This window comes from Salmo salar, chromosome ssa29, assembly GCF_905237065.1.
Source record: "Salmo salar chromosome ssa29, Ssal_v3.1, whole genome shotgun sequence".
Classification (NCBI taxonomy): domain Eukaryota; kingdom Metazoa; phylum Chordata; class Actinopteri; order Salmoniformes; family Salmonidae; genus Salmo; species Salmo salar.
The window spans coordinates 24,327,400-24,341,865 of NC_059470.1; the positions used below are offsets into that span (position 1 = coordinate 24,327,400).

The 14,466-nt window shown below is 42.2% G+C and overlaps 1 protein-coding gene across 5 annotated transcripts in view; it reads left to right on the plus strand.

Moving 5' to 3' along the window:
* The window catches only part of LOC106590427 (dipeptidyl aminopeptidase-like protein 6), a 348,701-nt gene that overhangs the window by 274,205 nt on the left and 60,030 nt on the right, over positions 1-14,466 (plus strand). The gene's annotated exons all lie outside the window — the stretch shown is intronic.

Below are 14,466 nucleotides of genomic sequence, written 5' to 3' on the forward strand. Positions count from 1 at the left end.
ATATCACTTTGCTCAATTTGTCACATACAAGGATTATATATGGCTGTTGAAATGTAAGGCCCTCTTTGAGCTGTTGCTGGTGACGCTTTATTTTCTTGACTGTGTCATGGGACCTGCGCCTACGCTTGGCACACTCCATTGAAGCAGCATCAGCTCTCACAACTCTCACAATCTCTGATTGCTCCAGTGTCACCAAAGTGCTATCAATCCACAATTTGTTCATCACATTTGTTATAGCAGTGGCTCCCTCATTGAATGTGGCTACTGCCATACTGGCTGCTCTGTCAATGCAGCTTTTGCCCACGAAGACAGTTTTGTGGCATCACGACCATATTACAGAGTTCAGACATTCATTTGCATTCTGGGTTCCTCCGTGCTACATTCTTTTGAGGACGTTATCATTTGACATCCTATGATATACAGTTACCATTTTCTGTGCAACCTCAATATTGAAAAATCTATGGCCTCCAAGGTTTTTGTGACAGGGTGGATCTTTACCATTTTCTATGGCTCACTGGTACCAGCACCAATGCACACACCTATCCCGTAGTTGGAAGTGAATCCTCTCTTGAGCCAAGTGCCACCGAAGGATACATTAATGTCTATGATGGCATCCTCCTCCTCCTTCAGCATCTCTGCTATCTCTGGGTCTATAGTGAGGGGGAAAAAGTATTTGATCCCCTGCTGATTTTGTACATTTGCCCACTGACAAAGAAATGATCAGTCTATAATTTTAATAGTAGGTTTATTTGAACAGTGAGAGACAGAGTAACAACAAAAAAATCCAGAAAAACGCATGTCAAAAATGTTATAAATTGATTTGCATTTTAATGAGGGAAATAAGTATTTATTTCCCTCAGTCTCATTGTATAGTTCCTATCACTCTGTTTTATTAACTTTGAATACATTTGCTGGAGCAAGGAAATAAATATTCATACACAGCAAGTCACCTGGCAATAATGGGCCACTCTCCCTTTTAATTTACCTGTCATTCTCCACTCATGTCTCTGATATGAGCTGAGACGCAAGGAAGGAATCCCTAGGACTTTGCTTATTTTCTTTAGAGCTGCATAACCGAGTCCAAGGTCGCGGGATAGAAGAACCATTCTCACATTTATATCAAATGCCACATCTCCCCTGGAGCACTCCTGCAGCCTGGATGAAATGTAAACATTCCTCTTAAATGCATCCCGATCACCTTCAGACTGCACATTCTATCATTATAGAATCACTGGTTGATGAAGTCTATGGTGATTTACAGTCCAGTGTTTAGACACTTCAAATCATGTACAAGTTGGTTTATTTGAGACGTGGAATAAAAGCCACTGTTGGCTGGCTGCTGTCTGGTTGATCGCTGCTAGTTGTCATCTTCATCTCAACTAATTTGCGTCTCAATGCGCTGCTGCGGGCTACCTCCTTTTCCTGCTCTACCTGTACTGCCACTGCCTCGATCGGTGGATCAGGCAAATTGTTTCTGTCATTCACTGCTTTTCTCGCATTGGCAAACTGAGGTAGTCTATTTTTATGCACATACTGAGGTATATTCTTCGAGATTTTCTCATTTTGTCTCTCTTTACGTTGATTCTTCGAGGGAGATATTTTTCAAACAGGCGAGGCGCTGGAAGATGGCGGCGAGTGTAGACGAGATTTCAGCTTGCTCCGAGTAACCTTAACTTTTATCCCTCTCAAACTTACTTAAATGTAACGGAACTTGGCTTATAGTAAACACAATAGAGAACAACACTTAGTTGACCGATAATTTGATTCATAACTTTGAGAAATGGAAGGAAAAAATGTGCGAAAGAGCAAAGGGAGGAGAAGGCAGTTGCTAGCTGAGCACTCATACGTTGGAGAAAAACCGCCACCTGACTCCTCAGGAGAAGAAATGGAGGATTCTGGACATTCGGTTGATTCTGACAATGCAGTCAATAGTCCTGCACCCAAAAAGACACAGAAAGAATTATCTTTGCGCGAACTACAGATCAACATAATCGATGCTGTAAACGAAAGAGCCGACGGTCTGGAGAAAATGATACGCGAAAACACATCAAAAATAGTTGACCTCGAGACCTCTCTGAATCATGCATACAAGAGTATCGAAGAGCTTAAACTTGCAAACACTGCTACGTCTGAGAAATGCATTGCTCAGGAGAAGACCATCGCAGACATGCAAGAGCGCTTATCGGAAGCAGAGCGATACCGGAGAAGGTGGGGGCTACGGCTTTATGGTGTCCCCGAGGACCAGGATGAGAATGTGAAGCGCTTAGTAAGAGACATCTGTAACCGTGTGGCACCGGACTTCCCGATGGATATATGGATATGGCTGTGGATGTCGCTCATCGTATTGGGAAGAAACAAGATGCCATCGTCAGCCGATCGATCATCATCCAGTTTGCTTTTCGCACAGCGAGAGATGCCGTTTGGAAGAAAGCAAAGGAAAGCGCCTTTCTGAAAGAAAGAAAACTTAGATTCGGTGAGGACTTGACTGCAGCAGACAAGGCAGCAAAGGCAAAATTGTGGCCTCTCGTACAACAGGCCCGAAATCAAGGAAACGGTGGATACTACAGGGGAATCAGAGCTTTTTTCGCCAACGGTAAAGAAATACGACCGGGGTGATTTGATTTGTTCTGTCGGTAGGTTTACAAGGTAGTTCCTTCCCCACTGCAAACTGAACGTTCTACTTTTGAAACATGGTGTTACTATTTTACAAGTTAAGAATTCTGTTAATACATATATGAAGCAACTTTTTAGAGAGGGTAAAGTTGAGATTGCATAGGATTTTTCTTTCTATTCTATAGATATGGACTTGAAGTTTATGTCAATCAATGCCAGGGGGATACGTAACCTGTTGAAGAGAAAAGCTTTTTTTTTGTTTTGTAAGGACTGCAACGCAGATCTTGTATTCGTTCAAGAAACACATTCATGCAAAGAGGACTATAATTATTGGAAAAATCAGTGGGGCAGTGAAATTTTTTTGGCCCATGGGACAAATCATTCAGCTGGGGTTGCAATTTTAGCACACAATTTCAAAGGGAAATTTTTGTTTACTCAAATGGACTCCAATGGACATTGGCTAGTAGCGGTCATCAACCACATGGACAGATTATTTGTGTTGTGTAATGTATATGGATACTGTTCTAGTCCTCCAAATAACTTACTTCTAGAGGAAATTGAAGAAATTCTTAAAAATCTTCTGAGAAAATATCCATCCAGTCAGATAATAGTTGGTGGAGATTTTAATATGGTTTATTCTAATGAGACTGATAGATTGCCTCATAGACCTAACATTGGTGTGAACAAGTTGGTGAATTTCTGCCAAAGCCTGGACTTAATTGACATATGGAGAGTAAAAAACCCTGGAGAGATACAATACACATGGAGTAATAGAGATCGTTCCTTACAATCAAGAATTGATTTGTGGGTGATAACCTCTAGTCTTGTGCCCAACACTGTAGAAGTAAAAATACTGCCTGCAGTCCTGACGGATCATAAATTCATATGGTTGATTGTAAGAATATGCAGTAATGATGGTAAGAAATACTCTGGTGGTTACTGGAAACTAAATAACTCATTGTTATTGCATGATGATTTAAAAAATGTGATTAAGAATCTAATTTCTGTTTACTGGAGTTTAGCTACATCTAATGCAGAATATGGGAAATATTGGGAACTGCTGAAATTTAAAATCCGCTCAGCCTGTATTACTTATGGAAAACGGCTTGCTTTAAGAAGGAGATGTGAGGTAGCTGAACTCTCTAGGACAATTGCCGTTATCACAGAGATTGAACATCTTGATCTTAATGAGAAAGCTAAATTGAATGATTTACAGAATCAACTAGATACATTGTATGAGGAAAAGGCTAGAGGAGCTTTCATAAGATCTAGAAAACAATGGCTTGAAAAAGGTGAAAAGAACAGTAGATACTTTTTTAATTTGGAGAAGAGGAGAGGGGAACTCAACACACTTCGGAAACTTAAAATTAATGGGGTTACCACTGAGGATAGAGAGTTGTTATCAGAATTTACCACTAAATTTTATGAGAATCTTTACTCCTTAGATAACAATTTGTGTGACTCTAAGGATCTCCTTGATTCTATAGAGAATGTTAATTCGATTAGTGAAGAACTCAATCAGTCTTGTTGCCAAGATTTATCCATTATGGACATCCAGTACGGGGTTGCTCAGTTAAAAAAGAACAAATCTCCAGGTTGTGATGGATTAACCTCTGAATTTTACAAAACCTTCTTTGAAGAAATAGCACCTTTTTTACTTGAAACCTTTAAGGAGGCTATAAAGAAGGGAGAACTACCTGCCTCTCTGAAGCAAGGGGTTATTACTCTTATACCTAAACCACACAAGGATCTCCTAAGTATTGATAATTGGCGTCCAATCACACTCCTAAATAACGACTACAAAATTATAGCCTTAATCTTTGCAAAAAGGTTAAAGTCTTGGTTAAATGATCTGATTGATGAATGTCAATCAGGGTTTATGAAAGGGCGCCATATATCTAATAATCTGAGGCTGATATTAGACTTGGTTGAGTATCGTGATCTATTAGATGACTTCCCTGTTATCCTATTTCTGGATTTTCAGAAAGCATTTGATACAGTAAGTCACAATTTTATCTTTGATTGTCTTAAGCATTTGAAATTTGGTAGTTTCTTTGTTGATGCTATTAGAACTCTGTATAATGGTGGCAATAGCTGTATCAAACTCTGTCATGGAACATCCTCAAGATTTAACATTTACAAAGGAATACGACAAGGTTGTCCAATTTCACCTTTTTATTTTTGTTAGTTTCTCAAATGTTATGCTCATTAGTTCATAAAAGTCCATTTGAAGGCATTACATTCCAGTCCAGAGAGATCAAGATATCCCAACTGGCGGATGACACCTCACTTTTTTTGAAAAATGTATCTCAAGCTAGATTAGCATTGGATATCGTGAAGCAGTTCTCCAAAATCTCAGGCTTGACTTTAAATCTTTCCAAATGTGAGTTGTTTGTTGTGAAAGGAGCTGTCAACCCAGCAGATTGTAACATCTCTGAAAAAGATACTGTAACCTACCTCGGTGTAAAGATCACCAAAAATCTTAAGGCTATGAATGATCTTAATTTGAACCCTGTAACTGAATCTGTCAAAAAAAAATTATCCTCATGGTTAGGGGAGGGATTTAAGTCTCCAAGGAAGGGTGCTTTTATCCAAAGCTGAGGGGCTATCTCGTGCATCCTATCTTTTTTCATCTATTGACATTCCCAAATCCACTTGCTGTACCTTAGATAGGCTTTTGTACAACTTCATATGGAAAAACAAGCCACATAAGATAAAAGAGATGTTATCACCAACAGGGTTTGTGATGGCGGTCTAAATGTCTTAGATTTCACTCTCTTCAATCAGATATCAAAGGTCAACTGGATTAAAAGGTACATAAAAAATCCTCATAGCTTCTGGAATATTATACCTCATTTTGTTTTTCAGAAGTTCGGCGGGCTTAATTTTTTACTACAATGTCCATATATTGTGTGTAAAATTCCTGTGAAACTGGCGGTTTTTCACAAGCAGGCTTTAATGTGCTGGGCTTTGTTGTATAAACACAACTTTTCACCTCATAAATGTTTTATTTGGAACAATGGGTCAATATTACATAGAAATAAGATGTTATTTAACCATAAATGGTTCTCGAAAAACATTGTTCTTGTCAGCCAAATGGTTAATAACAGTGGGAATCTATTTACACAGAGAGAATTTATGGAAATATACAACTTTGAGGTTTCAAGCAAGGAATATGACACTGTTATTAAAGCTATACCTAGTGGGATAAAAACTTTACTTCAGAATAATGCATATTTTGGAATATCTCCGATTGTAAGCGATATTCAGGTGAATGGCATTGGTCTACTAGATACGAAATTCAACAATCGTTTAATAAGGGATATTTTCTACAGGAAGTCTATTCCCTCTGCGATATTTTGTTGGGCTTCATCGTTTGATGTAAACTGGCGCCGTGCTTGGCTCACTCCACACAGATTTATGGTGACCAATAAAGTAAAGGAGATCTCCTTTAAGATAATCCATAGATGCTATCCGTGTAATAGCTTGATTTCTAAATATATATTTGACGTTACCAGTGAATGCAGTTTTTGTGAACTAGAAACTGAATCTATTGAACACTTATTCTGTAATTGTTTATATAGTGAAGTGTTTTGGACTGATGTAAAACTATATCTTAGCCGCAAATTGCATACAACCATTGATATTACTAAGTTTGACATATTATTTTACTACACTGATTCCACAATTGAACGTGAGTATGTCATAAATCTCTTTATTTTATTAGGAAAATCTTTTATCCATAAATCAAAATTTATGAAGAAAAAGCCCCTTTTCTTAATTTTTTTATCTGATTTGGAACAGTACGTAGAATCTTTAAAACGTATACAAAACAATATGTCAAAAAAATGTATTGGATATATGTCTGTATTTGATTTGATATAATAGTTTTTTAAATTTTTCTCTAATTTCTTTGGATTCCCTCTGGCTGTTATGTTATGTTATGTTTATGTTTTGCATGTTACTGTTATTTACAGCAAGTTAAATAAAGATTTGTGCAAACTTAAAAAAAAATATATATATATATATATATATTTTCAAACAGGGAAGTGCTGCGCGGCACGTGAGGCATTTTAACCAATCAGGTTGCCGGAAAGGGCCTTTAAATGCCATTAACCAATCGGATGTCACGAAATTACAAATCTTTTAGCATGAAGCACTACGTCTGCATGGACTAGCTAACGATATGCTCCGGAAAACAAGCGTTTGAATGATATATGATTCAACATGGAGAGTTTTAAAAATAGCGGTTGAATTTCTACATGAAACATGCTATCAAGAACGACATTTATGGTAGGTGTAGTTGACGGAGTTGGAATAAAATTATACAAGTAAAGTATTGTAAAGTATTGCGCTTATAAACCCAGGGTCGTTACAGTATTTCTATACATTATTGCCTATTTATTAGAGTAAAGATAGTTAAAAGCACTAGAAGGAAAGATGGTTATAAACACTAGAGTATAGATGGTTATAAATGTAGCGTGGTTCGTTCTGCGTTGTGTACTTTTAATCAGGACACTGCCACAACTGGAATTATGATGGTTGAATCATGTTTATTGGTCCTGCACACGAAGAGACAACACACAATATGTTAGCCCTCGGTGCAGTCACAGCTCTCGGGCACCTTGCTAGCTGAAGGTCCGGCCAAAAAAGAGCGGGAACTGCATACATACATTCAGTGCCCAACAGCACACTATACAATACAATTAAAATTATATACAACATATTCGGAACAAAATAAAAGACATACCTGCACACGAAGAGACAACACACAATATGTTAGCCCTCGGTGCAGTCACAGCTCTCGGGCACCTGCGTGAGCACATAGCAACTCACTCAAACACGGTCCCAAATACTCCCGAGTTACAATAGGTACCCTAATTAGCGAGCTTGGTGAAAGTTAACATAAATCTTTATAATTGTTCACATTGTAACAAAACATATAATTGCGTAACAGCACTTTATGTAACTTTACCACAGTTTTATATTGCCAAATTACGGCGCCAAGGACAACATACCTTGCTAGCTGAAGGTCCGGCCAAAAGAGAACGATAAAAGGGTCCGTAAGTACGGATAACCCGCGATGGACCAAACCAAAATATACAAACTTTTACAATTAGGTGTATTTACAATATAGATATCAAAAAATGTTTGTACACCGAAAAATAACATTAACTATGCTGCTGTAATTAAATAAAGAAAACACATTGAATTATTATTATTGTTATTAACTTATTAACATCCCCTCTTGACCTGGCCTACTTGAACTGTCCTCTACTACATTCACCCCCACTGTTTTACACTAGATTATAGGCACAAAACAAAACACATTACCTCGAAGGTAACAAAGCAAAGAAAGAAAAAAAAATAATTCACACCCACAGAGCGACGGAGTAACCCAGTGTAGTCCCTTAAATCTAGACCCACAAATGGTCGATCAGCTGGAAAGCTATCCCGCGAAGGATTAGGAAAAATAAGAGGTAGCTAATCCCTTATTCAACCGTATACAAAAAATGCCAAATACATTTTATGCTGATGAACTACACACAAAGTTACATGAATTGTCAAAAATATTAGACCAACCCACAAATCACTCTAAGACCCAGTTAGATTACCATATACACCCAAAAAAATGAAAAGGTAGGCAATATCCTACCGTCACTGAGAAACCAAGAACGGTTTCATTTCCTGTGTAGACATAGTTTGGATTAACCTATTCACTGGCTAAATAAATCTACCTAGTCTAGTCCGAACACCCTCACCCAAAAACCTAGCAGGAATGTCACGGACAGCACTAACCGTGCTCAGAGGTCTAACCTCAGGTTGGGGAATACTACAACTCGGCCTATCCGGAGCCAGCACACTTTCAGTTACAGACTCAACACTAGTAGTGTCAGACGACTGATCAGAATCCTGGTAGATTGTCACAGACCACACTGACAAAGCATCTTCAACCAAGTTAACAACATCTGTTACAGCACCATCCCCACTGAATGGAGTTTCGCCATCAGAACTCTTGTAGGCTTTGGGGATCTCTCTCTGGTCCACTTCTACTGAGCACACCTCACTCAAGGGGACGTCATATGGCCGTTCCACTTCACTTCCATCAACTGGGACTACACCATCCTCTTGGAATATCCTCCCAGAAGACTCAGGAAGGCTTGCTACCCAGTGGACAGTCCTTGCATCACTCCCATCCATTTTGCTGGACGCTGCAGACATCTCAGAGAACACGTCACCACTCGATAGATATCCGTGACTCTCAGGTTCCTCCCAAGAAGGCAAAGGCAGAAAGTTGACTGGCATAATCAGGTTCCTATGCACCGTCTTGATGCGTCCAGTGGTAGGGTGCTGTATACGATATGTGTTCAGTGAGCTGTTCTTCGCAACAACTATGTACACCGCACTGTCCCAGCGATCAGCCAGTTTCTTCTTGCCCCTCTCTCCCTTGTTAGCAAGTAGAACTCTGTCTCCCTTCTCTACCGAATGACCCTTCGACCGTCTATTGTAGACCTCGGCTTGTCTCTTTTGTTGCTTACTTGCATGCTGCTGAGCCAATGTCATGGCTTCTCTCAGATCCTCACCCAAAGACTGGACATACTTATCCACATCGACCGTGTCCCCATCCAACAGCACACTTTCAAACATAACATCTACTGGCAGCCTAGGGGTGCGTCCAAACATCAAGAAGAAGGGCGGAAACCCAGTAGTCTCGTGAACAGTGCAGTTATAGGAGAATGTCAATGTGTTCAACATCTGAGGCCATTTAGCCTTGGACCTAGCTGGCAGAGCTCTAATCATCCCACCCAGCGTGCGATTTAGACGTTCTGCTTGACCGTTCCCCATGGGATGATAAGGTGTGGTGTGGGACTTTCCAACACCAGATAACTGAAGTAATTCTGCAATAAGTGAACTTTCAAAGTTAGCACCCCTGTCAGAATGGATACAATCAGCGAACCCATAAACGCAGAAGAAATTATTCCAGAGAACACGAGCCACAGTCTTAGCAGACTGGTTTGGACACGGATACGCACATGCCAGCTTAGTAAAGTGATCAGTCACTACTAACACATCAATAGACTTGTTGTTTGAATCTTCTGCAGTCCAGAAATCAATACACACAAGTTCCAAAGGTGCCGTTGTCACAATGGAGACAAGTGGAGCTCTTGCTTCAGGCTCAGGTGCTTTACTCAACACGCATCTCTTACAGTGGGCCACGTATTCCTTGACATCCTTTTCCATAGAGTCCCAGTAAAACCGCTGTCTCGTAAGCCACAATGTGCGCTGCTGACCCTGATGACCAGCATCATCATGAACTCCCTTCAACACAAGGCCTCTCAAAGACACAGGTACAACATACTGGAATATTTTCTTCTTACTCACTGGGTGTTTTGAGACACGATACAGAATCCCTAACCGTGTGGTGAGTTTTCCCCACTGTCTTAGAGTATAAACTGTTTCATTAGCTTCAAGGACTCGCTCTCTCCTAGATGGGCGCCGGCCTCTATCTACAAAGAACATGACTCTGCTGATGACAGGATCCAGTGACTGGTTATCATACAGCTCCTTGTGTGTAAAGACAGGTAAAGGGCTCTGACCCATGGACATCAACTTCTCAAGGTGCTGCGCATGTGAAATGGCCCTCACCGTGGCACCATCATCCCATCGGCGGTGAGCATGGAGGACAGCAGACACCTCTTCACAGGAAACCAACCCACTGACATCGTCTCCAGCTCTACTTAACTCACTCCCAGGAGCCATAGACGTTCCACAGCCAGCCTCGGGCTGTTCACAGGAGAGGCGGAACATGTCTTGAACATCACCCACTCGAAGACCTCTGGCTTCCTCCAGCAGGACATCATATGGGATTCTTGTCAGTCGGTGCAAAACTGTGGAGCGAACAAATGGCTCTCTGCTCAAGGCATCAGCAACGACATTCTTGGGACCTGGTATGTACTGGATATCAAAGTCAAAGGGTGCCAGCTTTGCGACCCATCTCTGCTCGCATGCATCAAGTCTCGGCTTTGTAAGAATATATTTGAGTGGATTGTTGTCGGTCCACACAGTAAACTTATGCCCTCGCAGCCAATGGCTGAATTTATCATGAATGGCCCATTTCATGGCTAGAAATTCCAGCCGGTGAGCAGGATACTTGGATTGTGCATGATTAAGAGATCTACTAGCAAAAGCTATTGGCCTGGCTATTGCCATCCCATCTTGCACTTGGGATAGTACAGCTCCCAAACCACTAGTAGATGCATCCACAGAAAGTAAAAATGGCTGAGAAAAATCTGGATGAGCCAGCAGTGCCTGGTCAACTAGCGCTGATTTCAAAGCTTCAAAAGCGAGTTGACATTCGGCAGTCCAGTCTGCAGCAGTGAGCCTGCGAGAGGGACCAGGCCTCCTCCTACCCTTGCCTCCCGTAGGCTTCTTCTGACCTGTAGTTAGCTGAAACAACGGCCTAGCAACCATGGAACAATTCTCAATGTAGTGTTGATAGTATACTGCCATAGCAAGAAAAGAACGGATTTTGCTAGGAGACGGAGTGACACCATCAGCTTCCATCATCTCGCTCTCAGTCACGTTCAAAATAGTTTGAACTTTAGCAGGGTCAGTGGCTACACCCTCCTGAGAAATGATGTGACCCAAAAACTTAACAGACCTCCTCAAAAACTTGCACTTAGACGGAGACAGTTTAAGATTGTGCTCCTGCAACCGCTGAAAAACCATCTCAAGTCTCTGCAGACTCTCTTCCTCAGTCTTAGCAAAAACCATCAGATCATCCAAATAACAAAGGAGACTTAGAAAGTTTTGGTCACCAAAGATGGTCAGCATCATTCTCATAAACGTAGCCGGGCTGTTGCATAGGCCCTGAGGCAACCGATTGTACTCGTGCAGACCTAAAGGAGAGGAAAAGGCAGTGTATTTCTTATCCTCTTCATGCAGTGGCACGTTATAATACCCTGACGTCAAGTCCATTGTGCTGAAGAAGGCATTACCTCCCAGCGCGGCCAGTACATCAGCCTGATGAGGCAGGGGATGAGCGTCCTTTACAGTGCGTGCATTTAACCACCTAAAGTCAGTACATAGGCGCAAGTCCCCATTCTTTTTCCATACCAGCACCAAAGGTGAGGCATACTCACTGCTGGATTTTCTGACGATTTCCTTTTCCTCCATATCATCCAGTGTTTCCCTGAGTTTTTGGTAATGAGCTGGAGAAAGCCTACGATAAGGTAATCGAAATGGGCGGTCATCAGTCAGCCGTATGCGATGGCAGAACCCCTTTGCCTCACCACAATCTAGGCTATGTCTAGAGAACACTGTGTCATACTTCCCAATTAAATTGACAAGTTTATCCTTCCAGAACTGTGAAACTGGACACTCCTCAACAGACAGGCCTTGAAGTCCAAGATTGCTCAGTGTACTGTTGCCATGAACTACACTGCCACCAACTGAACTCTTAGCTGTCAGACTGCCGTGTGAGCTGTCACATTGAACTTTAGCCACGTTCTGGTAAGCTGCTTGCTGCTTGACATCATCAAAATCCTCTAATGCAATGCAAGGATACACATCCGCCACTTTAGCATTTCGTCTCAGGGTAACTGGTGATGTTGTTGGATTCACTATCTTCACAGGTAGCCATCCATCCCCCCACAGAGGCGTAACTACTCTCCCCACTAGTATGTGTCGATTCACACAACGAGACGTGCTGGGCTCGACAACAACAGTACTGCCCACAGAAAGTTTTGTCTTTGGGGTAGGCGGCCCCACACCAGATGCTCACTCATGGGTTGGAGTGTTACTGCCCTCTTCAACTTAATGGTGCCTACTTTATCTGGGATAGAGTCTCCTCTCCATCTCTCCAGATTTGACAGAAGACGCAGGAAGTGGCTGTCATCGCACTGGCTAGAGGAACCTGGTGTACCCACCACCCGCCAGTAGCTGTCATTTGATTTGAACTGTCTAATCAAAGACTTCAACACATTAGTGCCCACAATGAGTTCATCAACCTGCCCATCTACAATAAGCACTGGGACTACATAGCTGAAACCATAAAGCTGAATTTTTAAATCACACATGCCCACTGGGCTAGTTTGCTTCCCACCACAACCCACCAGGATGATGTCTGAAGGAGCTAGAAAGTTCCCCTCTACCACTCCTGCCTCCCTCAACCGAGGTACAAAATCTGCGCGCAGAGTAGTAGCCATGGACCCACTATCTAACATCCCCTTCAGCTCAACTTTATCCTGTACTAGCACGGAGGTGTAAAACAAACTGTCATTCTGCGTAATTCTCATTGTGTTCTGAAAAATGACTGTGTTGTTCTTGGGTACTGACTCACAAAAGTAAGGATAAACAGATTGGATATCATCATCAGTGGAGGAAAAATAAGACTGCCCCACATTGCCCTCCTCAGAATGGAGGCATTCTAGTTTTCCTGAGACCTGCCAGTCTGTCCACATCCAGGGCTCTCTCGCTGCCCAGCCTCACTACAGTCAAAGCTAATGTGGCCCGGAGAGAAGCACTTGAAGCACAGCTGGTGCATCTGACAGTGAGCTTTGGTCCAGTGATTAGTGCTTCCACAGACGGCGCACTCACGCTGACGTTTGTGGAACTGTTTACGGGGCCCTCTGTTCACAGACTGAGTATTGCTGACCAGAGCCTTCTCTAACAAAGTCAAAACCTTCTCTAATGTCTCACCCTCAGATATAGATGGTGCCTGGTCTGGTTCACGGCCACATTGAGAAAAGGATGACACCTTAGGTCTGTTCACAGGACCCACTCCCTCCTGGGGGGAGTCAAAGACGGCAGCCACCTGCTGTGAAAGTTGTGTTCTACATGCTTTACGTTCCCTTAACAGTTCATCCAACTGATTCTGTACCTCACTGGCCGTCCAGTCACGAAGGGGTTTGCTCTTGAACACTTGGGCCAACTCTTTATCAGGACAGTTGCGTACAAACATGACTGCCAACTCTGAGCACTCATTGGGTAGGGTCCTGCCCTCACTCACAAGGTACTGTTTGGCTGCCTCTGCAGCTTTGTTAAGCCTAATCCAGAAATCTATTGGACCTTCATTAGCATATGGTTTGATTGAATAGAAATCAGCTAATGGCATACCTGAGCAGACAGTATCCCCAAAGTGTTGCTTGAGAACACTGAACACCGCCTTAACATCTGTGACAACAGGGTTGTTACGCATCCAGACTTTGGTCACATCCCGTGCCCTCCCCATGAGCCTAGACATCACCTCCCCAACATTCTCAGACCCAGTGTAACCCCTCTTCTCTAAGTAGACTCCCATTAACTCCTCCCACTCCAGGACAGAGTACTTATCTGAGCCATCACCCCTAAAGAAAGGTGGAGGACTAACATCGGACTTCACAACCAGATTCAGCTTGGACGCATCAATAAAGGTTGACCCACACTGCTCAGGCAGGGGAAACTGCTGGGGTTGGTGAGGGGGACAGGCAGGAGCAAGACTTGAAACCCCAGACTGCAGTAAACTCGCTCTGATAGATTCACCTATCTCTGAACCAATCTGCTTAATAATGTCACTAAGCTGACTCGGAGGCGTCCCATTATCACTGAGGACTGTGGATGACGGTACATCAAAAGACAGAGGTGGGATACCCTGGTCAGGTGGAACAAACAGCCTACCCCTCCCAGCGCTTGCAAACTCAGGACTAGAAAACGCTCTACTCCCAGGAGCTGACTGTACAAGTGGTGTAAATGCAAGGACACCCCTCCCTCTACCCACACTAAAATCCCCAGCATAACTACATTTGTGGACTTGAGAGTCTTCCATGGCTCAACAGAGCACTAAAATACAATGTAATTTACTGCATTCAAATA